This window comes from Pan paniscus, chromosome 18 (genome assembly GCF_029289425.2).
Source record: "Pan paniscus chromosome 18, NHGRI_mPanPan1-v2.0_pri, whole genome shotgun sequence".
Lineage (NCBI taxonomy): Eukaryota > Metazoa > Chordata > Mammalia > Primates > Hominidae > Pan > Pan paniscus.
This window is the reverse complement of record NC_073267.2, coordinates 56,195,332-56,209,049: the sequence shown is the minus strand read 5'-3', so window position 1 is coordinate 56,209,049 and position 13,718 is coordinate 56,195,332. Positions and strand designations below refer to the sequence as shown.

Here is a 13,718-nt window from a genome sequence, read left to right as displayed (position 1 = left end):
TTAACATAGCAAAACCTCTAATGGTGCTTTCGTGTATTTATTTATTTTGAAGACAGGGTCTCGTTCTGTTGGCCAGGCTGGAGTGTAGTGGCAGGATCAGAGCTCGCTGCAGCCTCAAGCAATCCTCCCGCCTTAGCCTCCTGAGTAGGTAGGTCCACAGGTGCGTGCCACCACGCCTGGCTTATTTTTTGTAGAGACCAGGTCTCGCCATGTTGCCCAGGCTGGTTTCGAACACCTGGACACAAGCAATCCGCCTGCCAAAGTGCTGGGATTACAGATGTGAGCCACTGCATCCGGCCCTAATAGTGCTTTTAGATTCCAAATGTCCAGGTCAGATTTTATCATAGTTGCTTTTATTCAGAAGGGGGAAGCTTGAGGGGGACACTAAAGCCCCCTCCCTTGGGGGCAGCCCTGCCCATGGCTGGACCATCCTCAGGAGGCCGTGTGCCTGCCTGGGCCACCTTGGGCAAATGCCCCTCTCTGGGCTTTGCCCTCTGCCCACGGGGAGCTGGATGGAAATGGCGTAGGTCAGACTGCTCCGTGGCGTCCTTGGGACTTTAAGGGGCTCCCTGTGCCCCACCTTGGGGGTAACCTTAGCATCTCTGCTTGTGTCTGCTTTATTGACTGATACTTCTGTAAAACGTTTTATTTGAACCAAGGGCTTATAAGGCAAAAATGTTTGTAAACCACAGGAAACACAGGCCTGTTGTGCTCTGGGTCCCTGCTAGTCTGTTTCAGTATGGAAATTGCATGTCTGATACCTGCATAGTTGTTATTGGGGGAGCAGGTGTCTCTGGTGAGTGTCCCCCTGAGGGCCCTGTGAAGAACATGGCCCTCGGGACAGCGCTTGGCAGGTGGCCAGGGCCATTGCCCTCAGTTCTATTTTTAGGTACAAGGGACTAGTCACTGAGGGCTCCGGTGGGGAGGGACCTGCCGGCCACCCCACAGACAGTCTAAACACATGTTCTGAACGCTGGTGTAGTAGGGGCACCTGAAGTTTGTTTTAAATTTGCAGAAGCATCAAAATTTTCATCATGGCAGAAGTCACAACTTTGCTGAGTGGTCTCACATTCCTTTCTGTCTTGGTCTTGCTTTTTATTGTGACTCTGATGTGTGTGGCCTCAGGGCTCTGGGCCTCTAAGGACCTTCCTCCACCCTGGGATCCCTCCTGGAGCCCAGCTGGCAGGTGCTGTTCTCCAAAGGACCCTTTCCTTTCCTCCGAACCATTAGTTGCATGAACCCTGCTGGCTCTGGGCAGATTCTTAACATATTTGCCCATCAGCAGCCTCTCAGAGAGGAATGTTAAATGCTGCCGTGATGTCAAAGGGGCCCCAAGGAGAAGGGCCTGGGCTGACCTCGGCCTGTCACTCACAGGCCCGTGTAGGGTGGGAGATAAGCAAAGCAAAGGCACAGGAAGAACCTGGGCCTCTGCGCTCCTCACACAGCCCAGGCCATCGTGGAGGTTGGTGCTGCCAGGAGTCTGTCAGCTACGGAGGACAATGACCTTGCAGACACCACCGCCTGAGTGAGAACCAGGGGTCTGTGCCTCTCCTCATTCCCCGCTCTTGCCCTTGTCAAGCCTGCACCAGCATGTCAGGAACCTCCAAGGAGAGTCTGGGGCATGGGGGGCTGCCAGGGTTGGGCAAGGCCTGCTTAACAACCATGGACAAAAAGCTGAACATGCTGAACGAGAAGGTGGACCAGCTCCTGCACTTCCAAGAAGATGTCACAGAGAAGTTGCAGAGCATGTGCCGAGACATGGGCCACCTGGAGCGGGGCCTGCACAGGCTGGAGGCCTCCCGGGCACCGGGCCCGGGCGGGGCTGACGGGGTTCCCCACATTGACACCCAGGCTGGGTGGCCCGAGGTCCTGGAGCTGGTGAGGGCCATGCAGCAGGATGTGGCCCAGCACGGTGCCAGGCTGGAGGCCCTCTTCAGGATGGTGGCTGCGGTGGACAGGGCCATCGCTTTGGTGGGGGCCACGTTCCAGAAATCAAAGGTGGCGGATTTCCTCATGCAGGGGCGTGTGCCCTGGAGGAGAGGCAGCCCAGGTGACAGCCCTGAGGAGGTTGGTTCCTGCTTCCCTGCCCTGGCTGGATGGGAGGCCCCGGCCCTGGTGGGAGACTGGCCAGGCAGCCAGTGTTTGGAGAGCTGGAGGCATGGTGTCCCCTTCCTGTGTGACCTGTTGATGGGGAAAAGGAGAGCTGGAAACTTACAGGTCATAGGTGGATTTCCAGTCCGGACACTGCCTGCCATTCTCCCCAGGGAAGGGAAGAAGCGGGGCTCTGGCCAGGACTGCAGGGTCTTGGCAGCTCCAGGGAACCTAGCTGTGGGGGACACGCTGGCGGTTTGGGAGGGAGGACCACCACACTTCTCTGACACCCCCGTGACTCCCCTTCTGCTCCTTCACACATGGGGTGGGACAGGCAGGAGTGGCCAGTCTGTCCTGATGGAGCCCTGCTCAGAAACCCACCCGCCACCTCCTGTCCCCAACCTTGAGCTTAGCTCCAGAGGGGGTGGAGAGTGCAGCTGCCTGTGGGGAGACGAGTGTTGACAGTGACCCAGGGGGACAGCAGGCAGGAGCCGGAGCCTGGGGGTGGAGGGTGGCATTCCTGGGAGCGGCTGTTCCTAAGAGTTGCATAATCAATCCTGCAGGCTAATGGAAGCTTGGCTGCTGAGAGAAGGATATGGGGGGTGAGGTCTGTAGAGGGAACACCCTGTTTGGGGACAGCTAGGGGTCAGCCACTTAGCAACACTCAGACAACCTGGAGCCACCATTTCAGACCCCTGCAGTGACTCACCAGCCTCTGGCAAGAGATGAGCTGGGGTCAGAGGGGTCCGTGCTTGACTCTGTGTCGGCTGCCTGCCGAGGACAGGAGCATGCCTCCCCTCCCCGCACCAGGCCAGAGCTCCCCTGCTGCCCCTTCCCCTCCCTGCCCTGCAGCTCCTTCAGAGCTGCCCCTCTCCCTAGCCCCCGCTGTCTGCACCGTGCCTTTTCTGAGGGCTTGGCCTGCAGGGCAGTGTGACCCTAACAAAGCCCGGCTTTAAAAATTAAAATTATGCTGGGTGCAGTGGCTGATGCCTGTAATCCTAGTGCTTTGGGAGGCCGAGGTGGGAGGATTGCTTGAGGCCAAGAGTTTGAGACCAGCCTAGGCAACATAGGAAGACCCCGTCTCTACAAAAAATAAATAAATTTACCAGGCATTGTGGCACAAACCTGTAGTCCCAGCTACTCGGGAGGCTAAGGTGGGAGAATTGTTTGAGTCCTGGAAATGGAGGCTTCGGTGAGCTATGTTTGTGCCAGTGCACTCCAGCCTGGGCCACAGAGTGAGGCCCTGTCTCTTAAAAAAAAATAAAGAAATTTAATTTAATTATAGTCAGCCCTCCATATTTGTGGGTTCTACATCTGCAGATTCAATCAAATCTCGGATCAAAATGTACTTAGTCCTATGACGGTGTGTCCGTACTGAGCATGTACAGGTTTTTCTTTCTTGTCATTATTCTCTAAATAATAATCCAGTTGTTATACAATAGTATAACAACTACTCATATAGCATCTACATTTTATTAGGTATTATAAGTAATCTAGAGGTGATTTAAAGTGTATGGGAGGGTGTGTGTAGGTTACATGCAAATACCATGACATTTTATATCAGGGACTTGAGCAGCCATAGATTTTGCTGTGGAGGGGGCCCGGGAACCAATCCCTGGCACATACAGAGTCACGACTGTAAATAATAAAATAGATCTAATCAATAGCTTTAACAAAATTAATATGCACATGGTAAAAAAAATCATGTAGAGTAAAGAGCATACATTTCCTTCCTATTCCATCCCCCAGGCCCCAGAACACCAATACCCTGGCCCCCTAGGCAAGCGTGGATTCTGAGTTCCTTTGAATCCTTCCAGATAGAGGCTGTGTCTACAAGCACCTTGGTATCCACAGCACCCTTTTGTTTTGTTTTGTTTTTCCCACAATCTGTAGCACCAGAACTGCTTTGTTGTTTTTGTTTGTTTTTGAGACGGAGCTTCACTCTGTCACCCCTGGAGTTCAATGGCGCGATCTCGACTGACTGCAATCTCCACCTCCTGGGTTCAAGCGATTCTCCTGTCTCAGCCTCCTGAGTAGCTGGGATTACAGACGCCCACCACCATGCCCGGCTAATTTTTTTGTATTTTTAGTAGAGATGGGGTTTCACCATGTTGGCCAGGCTGGTCTTGAGCTCCTGACCTCAAGTGATCTGCCTGCTTTGGCCTCCCAAAGTGCTGGGATTACAGGTGTGAGTTACCGCTCCTGGCAGAATTGTTTTATTTTAATTCAAATGTTATTCACATTGTCCTGGCCCCGATTTCTAATTTTTTACTTAATATATTTTGGGCATTGATTGATGTTCATATCGTTATGAATATATCCGGGTACTCCCTTTGGGGGCTGTGTCTTCAGTTGTTAACCAGCCCAGATCCTAGTTTGTTTCTATTGTTTCTTATTTTTAGCAACTATAAATAAAGATGCAGTGAATATCCATAGATGTATGTCACTGAACACAAGTGTGAGTTTATCTGCATGATACACTCCTGGCAGTGGAAATACCAAGCCAAATGGTAAATTTATACAGATAAAGGCAAGTCAGCCTTCAAAGAAGTTACTCCAAATCAGTCTCCTACCATCAAGGTGTGGGAATGCTTTTGATTCTTTGCCTTTCTGGTGAATGAAAATGGGAAATTATTGTGCATGTTTTTTTTTTTTCTCTTTTCCCCACCCACTTCCCCCTTCAGATTATTTTAAGGAAATCTGAGATGTTGGATCATTTCTTTCAAAAATGTTTTAGCATTTATAGCAAAAAGATAAGGGCTCTTTTAAAAAACATAATCTTGATACTATCATCACACCTAAAAAAGTGAATAACTTTGTTTATTTATTTTTATTTAGAGACGGGGTCTTACTACATTGCCCAGGCTGGTCTTGAACTCCTGGGCTCAAGCAATCCTCCTGCCTCAGCCTCCCGAAGTGTTGGGATTATAGGCACGAGCCACTGCACTGGGCCAAATGATAACTTTTTAGTATTACTGAAGTTCGGTGTTCAAATTTCCCTGATTATCTTATACTTTAAAAATATTTTAGGCTGGGTAAGGTGGCTCAAGCCTGTAATCCCAGCACTTTGGGAGGCTGAGGTCGGGGGATCACCTGAGGTCAGGAGTTCGAGACCAGCCTGGCCAACATGCTGAAACCCTGTCTTTAATAGAAATACAAAAATTAGCTGGGCATGGTGGCGCATACCTGTAATGCCAGCTACTCGGGAGGCTGAGGCAGGAGAATTGCTTGAACCCAGGAGGTTGGAAGTTGCAGTGAGCCAAGATTGCACCACCATACTGCAGCCTGGGCAATAAGAGCAAAAACTCCATCTTAAAAAAAAAAAAAAAAAAAAAAGCTGGGTGTGGTGGCTCACGCCTGTAATTCCAGCATTTTGGGAGGCCAAGGTGGGCAGATCACGAGGTCAGGAGTTCGAGACTAGTCTGGCCAATATGGTGAAACCCCCGTCTCTACTAAAAATACAAAAATTAGCCGGGCATGGTGGCGTGCGCTTGTAGTCCTAGTTACCCGGGAGGCTGAGGCAGAAGAATCACTTGAACCCAGGAGGCGGAGGTTGCAGTGAGCCAAGATTGCACCACTGCACTCCAGCCTGGGTGACAGCGAGACTCCATCTCACAAAAATAAAATAAAATAAAATAAAATAAAATTTACAGTTTATTTGTATCAGACCCAGATAAGACAATTATTTATATGTCTCTTAAAGCTAACCTTTTGAACTTATGAAAAAATTTTAGGTTTTTATTATGGAAAATTTCAAATATATCCAAAGCTAGTTTTGGTTTATGTCTCACAGTTTTGATTTATATTTATTTTACTAGAGGACTGAACATCACTCACAGGTTTGAAACCTTTTGTATTTTCTGTGAACTGCCTGCTCATATCTTTTCCCCCTCTTTCCTATTTTGTTTTTTTGCCTTTTTCTTATTGATTTGTAAGAGCACTTCATGTATTAATGAAATTAGCTGTTATACGTGTTGCATGAAGGCATTTCTGGGTAAGGGAAGTCACAGAGCTTCCTCTTTTCTGAGTTCTTGTGCCATTTCCCGTCTGTCCTGCCCCACTGGAACTTGCTAGATCTCTCCTCTGGCCCTGGCGTTTAATAAACATGTTAGGAATGTCTTTAGGTTTGGTCCAGTCTCCCCATCAGGCTGTCGGCTGCTGATTGGCCCATGACAGGAAGCCTCTGCTTCCCTCCGTGTTCTGAGGCCAGGGCAGGTCTTGCAGGAAGGGCTCAGAGAATGAGCGGTGAACTGAGACACAGCCACAGCTGCTAAACACATCGTCAGTGCTGAACGCCGTGCATTATGGAGGCTTCTTGGGGACTGTGTTTCCTGGGAGAGTGGGGCATGGCAACCATCTGTGGAATGGAATTAAATCCTAGCAACTGGCGGTTAAATTTGAAAATCGTGCCAGGACTTTGTGAAGGTCCTCCTGAGATCTTCAGAAGTCCCCAGCGGCACTTCATTTGGTTCCAGCAGTGAATTCGATGATCCCTGGAAGCCAGGTGCGGTCTCTTGGAAAACAGCCCCAGGCATATGTGTTCAGAGGCACCAGTCTTCTAGAATGGTGTGTGAGGAAGCACAGAAACGGCAGGGACTAGAAGGCTGAGCCCTGAAGACAGCACCCAGCTGGGGGTGGGGGGTGCGTACGCATGCGCCTGCCTACCCTAAAGATAAGGGAAGGAGAGGACAGTTTGAGCCCAACAAGGTCTGCCAAAGGACAGTCTGTCCAAGTCCCTTTCTGCCAGTGGGTAAAAGAGGAGGAGGTCTGTTTCATGCCTCCAGTTCCCCCAGCTCCGGGGGCAGCAGGACAGAGCCTGCAGAAGGATAATGGGGAGCTGTCTGCCGAGCAGGGGATCTGGGCCACATTGATGACGCTGGTGATCATGGTGACAGCGGCAGTGAGCAGTTTTGATGAAGTGCCTCCCCCACACCGGTGCTGGGCTGTGTGTTCTCCATGTGCTATGTCCTTACTGTTCAGAGGTCAAAGCTTGGTGTCCTGGAATCGCAAAATAATGAGCAGGTAGTAATTGAGAGGAGTGGGCATGATGTAGACAAACAGTGGAACCACCACCTTAGGGTTGGGGAGACATTTGGGACAGCTGTGGTGCCCTGCTTAGAGGGGACTGCCCTAGCCGAGTTTTGCCATCTTGGCCTAGAGTTGCCAGATCTTCAGGTTTTTTTCTGTGTGTGTGTGTGTGTGTGTGTGTGTGTGTGTGTGTGTGTGTGTTTGCTGGGATTACAGGTGCCTGTCACCACGCCTGGCTAATTTTTGTATTTTTGTAGAGACAGGATTTCACCCTGTTGGCCAGGCTGGTCTTGAACTCCTGACCTCATGTGATACACCCTCCTCGGCCTCCCAAAGTGCTGGGATTACAGGCGTGAGCTACCACGCCCCGCCATCCTCAGATTTTTTAAGAAAAGCTGGGAACTTAGATTTTTTTTTTTCTAGTGAGTTTATTAAGGTATAGTAATTACATAATAATTATGATGGTATAATTTACATATAATAAACTGCACATACACACAAACTATGCACATTTCAAATATATAGCTCCACAAATGTTTCCATCCATGTCACCATCACCACAATAAAAATGGGAAACAATTCTGTCACCCCAAAATGGATCCTGACTGTAAAAATCTCATAGATTTTAAAAGTTGGGAATAAATTGAAAAATTTAAACCTGGGTAACAAAGTGAGTACCTTGTCTCTATAAAACAACATCAACCAACAATTAGCTGGAGGTGGTGGCACGTGCCTGTAGTCCCAGCTACTCGTGAGGCTGAGGTGAGAGGATCACTTAATCCTGGAAGGTCGAGGCTGCAGTGAGCTGGGATCCAACCACTGCACTCCAGGCTGGACAACAGAGCGAGACTCTGTCTCAAAAAAAAAAAAAAAAAATTGCAAGCCCAACAAAATATGTCCTGAGCTGTTTTTGGCCTCTGGGCTTCTAATTAAGGGCTTCTGTGGCAAGGCAGGGGAAGGCCCTGGCTGTGCCCCCAGGCATAAGGCACTCACTGATACAGCGGCCTCTCTTGCCTTGGCCACAGAAGCCCGGAGACTGGTGAGTGCCTTATGCCTGGGGGCCCAGCAAGGCTCTGGGCTGTGGCTGGCACTGCTGCTGCAACATGTGCCAGGATTCATCTTAGGGACTTCACGGAAGGGTCCAAACCCCAGAAGCACCATGCTCTTGCATGAGGACCCAGCAAGAGGTCAGACCATCTGGAAATATTTGCTTGAGTGTGGACTAGCTAAGCATACTGAGGGCTCTGGGCTGTTTTATGGGTGAAAGCATGGGCAGGCCAGGCACTGGTCTGGTGTGGACCCTTTGGATTTAAGGAAAAGCTTCTGAGAGCTTCTCTGGGCCAGTTCCTTACACTGGGCTCATTTAACACTGATAGCTCTTGGTTCCTGGCAGGACAAAATCAGCAGAGCTATTGAGCACCCACTATGTGCTGGGCACACTTCTAGGACATTTGCACATTACTCCCAAATCCTCCCACTGACTCTACAAGGCTGATAACATGATTATCCCCATTTTACAGATGAGGAAAGTGAGATGCAGAGAATTTAAGGATCTTGGCCAAGTGGTGAAGGTGGGGTTCAAACCCAGCATGGCTGGCTCCAGAGTCCATGCCCCTGGCTACACTGCTACACTGTAAAGAGGTGACCATGGGATCCCCCAACCCAGCTCCCAGGCACACATTACTAATTGACCTTGGCACTGTTTCCCCCTAAGCATGGATTTGACTTCAGAATTCAACCGAAACCAATGCTGTAGTAGCCATGACCAGTTGATCTGGGTTGGCATATTAAGATTATTTTCCATCTCTGGCCGGGCGTGGTAGCTCACATCTGTAATCCCAGCACTTTGGGAGGCTGAGGAGGGAGAGTAGCTTGAGTCCAGGAGCTTGAGACCAGCCTGGCCAACATGGTGAAACCCTGTCTCTACTAAAAATACAAAAATTAGCCGGGCATGGTGGCCCATGCCTGTAGTCCCAGCTACTCGGGAGGCTGAACTGGGAGGGTCGTTTGAACCTGGGAGGCAGCGGTTGCAGTGAGCCGAGATTGTGCCACTGCACTGCAGCCTGGATGACAGAGCAAGACCTTGTCTCAAAAAAAAAAAAAAAATATATATATATATATATATATGTATGTATATATATATATTTGTGTATATATTTTTAAATGATTATTTTGCATCTGTAGTCTAAGTCCTTTGGGGTCCAGCCTATTTTGAACCCTGTATCGGGGGCTGGGTTCATCCCTTATGGGGAATATGTTGAAGCCCTGGAAAAGGAGGTGGTTCTGGGTGTGAAGCTGGGCGCCTCCTCTTTTAAATTTTATGACGTTGGGAAGGCCTCAGTGTCCTTCTCTCTGAAGTGACAATTGCAGTATCTACTCTCCAATGTTACTGTGAGACTGTGTGAAGTAACCTAAATGCCCTTATCTTAAACAAGGGGGAGGTGCTAAACAAATGTCTGTGGCCTGAATGGCAATGTTGATGATAATGATGACATTTTTTATGGTTGTTATTTTAGAATAAAGAGCGAGTGGAAGAAGAGGGAGGAAAACCAAAGCATGTGCTGAGCACCAGTGGGGTGCAGTCTGATGCCAGGGAGCCTGGGGAAGGTGAGTGGGACCCCATTTGCTTTATCTAACATTGCAGACACAACAGCTTCAGAATAAAGGCCCCAACAACACGGCCCACAGTATGATTCCTGGGCAACTGTCAAAGCTTCTTTTTTTCTTGTTTTTGCAGGGTTTTTTGTCATATATATCCCACCAGAGACACATAGTCAATTGCTGCATTTCAAAACCACCTGGAATACAGTTGACCCTTGAACAACTCGGGGTTGGGGAACTGACTTCCTGCACAGTTGAAAATTCAAGTATAATTTTTGAATCTTCCAAAATTTAACTACTAATAGCCTACTGTTGACTGGAAGTCTTGCTGATAACATAAATAAGCAATTAACACATGCTTGTTAAATATGGTATTCTTAGAGTAAGCTAAAGAAAAGAAAATGTTATTACGGTGATCACAAGGAAGATAAAATATATTCCCTATTCATTCAGTGGAAGTGGGTCTTCATTCTTGTCATTTTCACATTGAGTAGGCTGAGGAGGACGAGGAAGGTGAGGGGTTGGTCTTGTTGTCTTGGTGGCAGAGGAGGAAGAAAATCTACATCTAAGTGAACCCGTGCAGTTCAAACCTGTGTTGCTCAAGGGCCAGCTGTAGTACCTTTCTGTGCAGGCTATGCCACCAACTTGTTACTCAAATGCTTTAAATGTTTATGGATTACTTTCTTAACCTTTAATTTTCTTGTATAATTTTGCATGATATTTACGTGGTTCCAAAGTCAAATAGACAAAACAATGTGTATTAAGAGAAGTCTAGAGGCCAGGTGCAATGGTCCATTCCTGTAATCCCAGCAATTTGGGAGGCCAAGGCAGGAGTATCATTTGAGCCCAGGAGTTTTGAGACCAGCCTGGGCAACATAGTGAGACTCCATCACTATGAAATTTTTTTTTACTTCAAAATAAGAGGCCGGGCACGGTGGCTCACACCTGTAATCCCAGCACTTTGGGAGGCTGAGGTGGGCGGATCAGCTGAGGTTAGGAGTTCGAGACCAGCCTGGCCAACATGGTGAAATACTGTCTCTACTAAAAATACAAAAATTAACTGGGCATGGTGGCATGTGCCTGTAATCCCAGCTACTCAGGAGGCTGAGGCAGGAGAATCGCTTGAACCAGGGAGGTGGAGGTTGCAGTGAGCCGAGATCACGCCACTGTACTCCAGCCTGGGTGACAAGAGCAAGACTCTGTCTCAAAAATAAAAAATAAATAAAAGAGAAGTCTATCTTCTACCTTTGTTCTCTGCACCCTGCTTCCTCCCCTGATATGTAAGTAACCATTTAAAAAACTTTTGTCTTTTCTTTCCCTTGAGGTCCAGTCTAACTAGAAAACATGATCAGTGGTTATGTGCACATGTGCACACATGCACACTCACACATGCTCCCTTCTTAGAGAAACAGGATGCCAGACACACCATTCTCCACCTTGCTTTCTTTCACTTACAGTATATCCAGAGATCACTCCACAGCTGTGCTTAGAGATTGTTTTTTTGAGACGGGGTCTCACTCTGTTGCCCAGGCTGGAGTGCAAGTGGCGTGAATATGGCTCACTGCAGCCTCTATCTACTGTGCTCAATCCTCCTGCCTCAGCCTCCCAAGTAGCTGGGATTGCAGGCACATGTGACCATGCCCAACTCATTAAAAATTTTTTATTTTTAGTAGAGGCAAGCTTTCATTGTGTTGCCCAGGCTTCCATAGAGATATTAATTTCTCCTTTTTCACGGCTGTGCCGCACTCCTTGTTGGATGCATCATGGTTTAGTCAACCAGCCCCTTTCATTTGGGTTGCTTCCAGTCTTTGGCTATTATAAACCTGAGCACTGAATGGCCTTGTGCAGATTCCTTGCAGTATCTTTGTGGCAGACTCCTCCACATGGGAGTGCATTTTTGTCCTGCCTGTTTTCCTGTAGAGAGCCAGAAGGCGGACGTGCTGGAGGGGACAGTGGAGAGGCTGCCCCCCATCAGAGCGTCAGGGCTGGGAGCTGACCCCGCCCAGGCAGTGGTCTCACCGGGCCAGGGAGATGGTGTTCCTGGCCCAGCCCAGGCATTCCCTGGCCACCTGCCCCTGCCCACAAAGGTGGAAGCCAAGGCTCCTGAGACACCCAGCGAGAACCTCAGGACTGGCCTGGAATTGGCTCCAGCACCCGGCAGGGTCAATGTGGTCTCCCCGAGCCTGGAGGTTGCACCAGGTGCAGGACAAGGAGCATCGTCCAGCAGGCCTGACCCTGAGCCCTTAGAGGAAGGCACGAGGCTGACTCCAGGGCCTGGCCCCCAGTGCCCAGGGCCTCCAGGGCTGCCAGCCCAGGCCAGGGCAGCCCACAGTGGTGGAGAAACACCTCCAAGGTAAGGGGAGCTCTTCCAGGCTGGGCGAGGGAGGGGATGGACTGTGGCCCCTTGCTGGAGCTCGGCCGTGGGCAGCATCCACTGCATACATGTTCCTGGGCTGTTCTTGCGAGGGGAATGGGGAGGAGGCCTGGGCCCTGCCTCTGGGAGCTTAGAGTACCACTGTTCACCGGCTGCCCACTAGAAATAACTGGGAGGAGTTTGGAAAATAAAGATGCCTGGAGATGTTGATTGAATTGGTCTGGAGTGAGTCTCAGGAATTAGATTTTTCTTTTTTACATGCTCCCCAGGTGGTCCTAATGGGGAACAGGGTTGAGAATCACTAGCTCTTAGATCAGTACTAACAGTAGCTAAAAGATGGGGCTCACGGAGCACCTGCCCCTGGGCTGGCCATTGGCTGGGCATTTCACCGGGTTCACCTTTTATTCTCAAGCCATCCACAGAAGGTGAATGTGGTTGTTATCCCCATTTCATTGATGAGAATACTTAGGCTCCCAGTGCCCAGGGCCCCACAGCTAGGAATTCATAGAGTTGGGATCTGAATCCGGGTTACCGGATTCCGGAACCTGTGCCCCAATCACTGCACCATCCTGCTTCCTCAAGTCGGCATTTAATTAAGTTCTAAATAATATGGTGGGGAGAGAAGGACAGGGCCCTCAGGAATGTGAGAGGGGTGCAGGCTGAGTCAGCCCCGGGAGCTTTCAGCAGGCTCACGCAGAAGTCCTGGAGGTGGAGTCGTGGCAGCTGCCCTGCCCCTAGAACGCAGCCTGAGGACCTGCTCTCGGCAGGCAGACGTCTGTAGCAGAGTAAAGAACCTGCAGACTCTCATGCCCTCCCCAGCACGTCCCGGTCCCCAGGGCAGCCCTGCTGAAGGGCGCTGTGGCCCCGGGCTTCTCTCGGAGGGACCTGGTGTTTCCTAGCATCTTCTGCGCCTGCCTAGGGTGGCCCTGACCTGTCATGGAGAACCCAGGCCTGGCTCAGGGAGTGGATCTGGTGTCTGTGTTTGCTGTGGTGACAGGCAGAGAAGCCCAGATCATTTGTCAGACTTGGTTCTAGGAGGAAATGGGAGCCTCGCAGGAGGCCTCGCAGGCTGGAGGAAGGGGTTCCTGGCAGGCATCCCGGGATCGGAACCAGGACACTAAATGTGGAATCTGGGGCTGGGGGTGAACTGTCTATGAAGTTGTTAGGGGCCTCAAAAGATTCTGACAGAGAAGAAAAGTTCTCTATCTCAGGTTCAACCCTTGGCTAAATTCAGGCCCAGCAGACCTGCAGCGGCCTCAGGAAGAGAGGAGATCACTACCTGCCCTTCCTCACCTCAGACATGGGTGTATTTTGAGGAAAATAGGTTGGAAGTCAAGTATCAGCTCTGACGGGCCATGGCTGCCTGTGCAGAGGATCCTGCCGGGCACTGTGGCTCATGCCTTGATCCCAGCACTGTGAGAGGCCGAGGCGGGAGGATCGCTTGAGCCTAGGAGCTTGAGGCCAGCCTGGGCAACAAAGCAAGACCCTATCTCTACAAAAATTAGCTGGGCTACCGTGGGCATGGTGGCGTGCACCTGTAATCCATGCATGCTACTGGGGAGGCTGAGGTGGGAGGATCACTTGAGCCCAGGAGGTTGAGGCTGTAGTGAGTTATGATCACACC

General features: G+C 50.0%; 1 protein-coding gene across 3 annotated transcripts in view; it reads left to right on the top strand.

The window, feature by feature from the left end:
• MYLK3 (myosin light chain kinase 3) overlaps positions 1-13,718 on the top strand; it is a 64,013-nt gene that overhangs the window by 15,604 nt on the left and 34,691 nt on the right. For 2 of the 3 annotated variants that reach the window (XM_055099278.3, XM_034940098.3), the window contains exons 2-3: positions 9,636-9,726; positions 11,641-12,073. The gene's annotated coding sequence lies outside the window, so the exon portion shown is untranslated. The remainder of the gene's footprint in view (positions 1-9,635; positions 9,727-11,640; positions 12,074-13,718) is intronic. The other variant, XM_063597584.1, reaches the window with a different exon arrangement.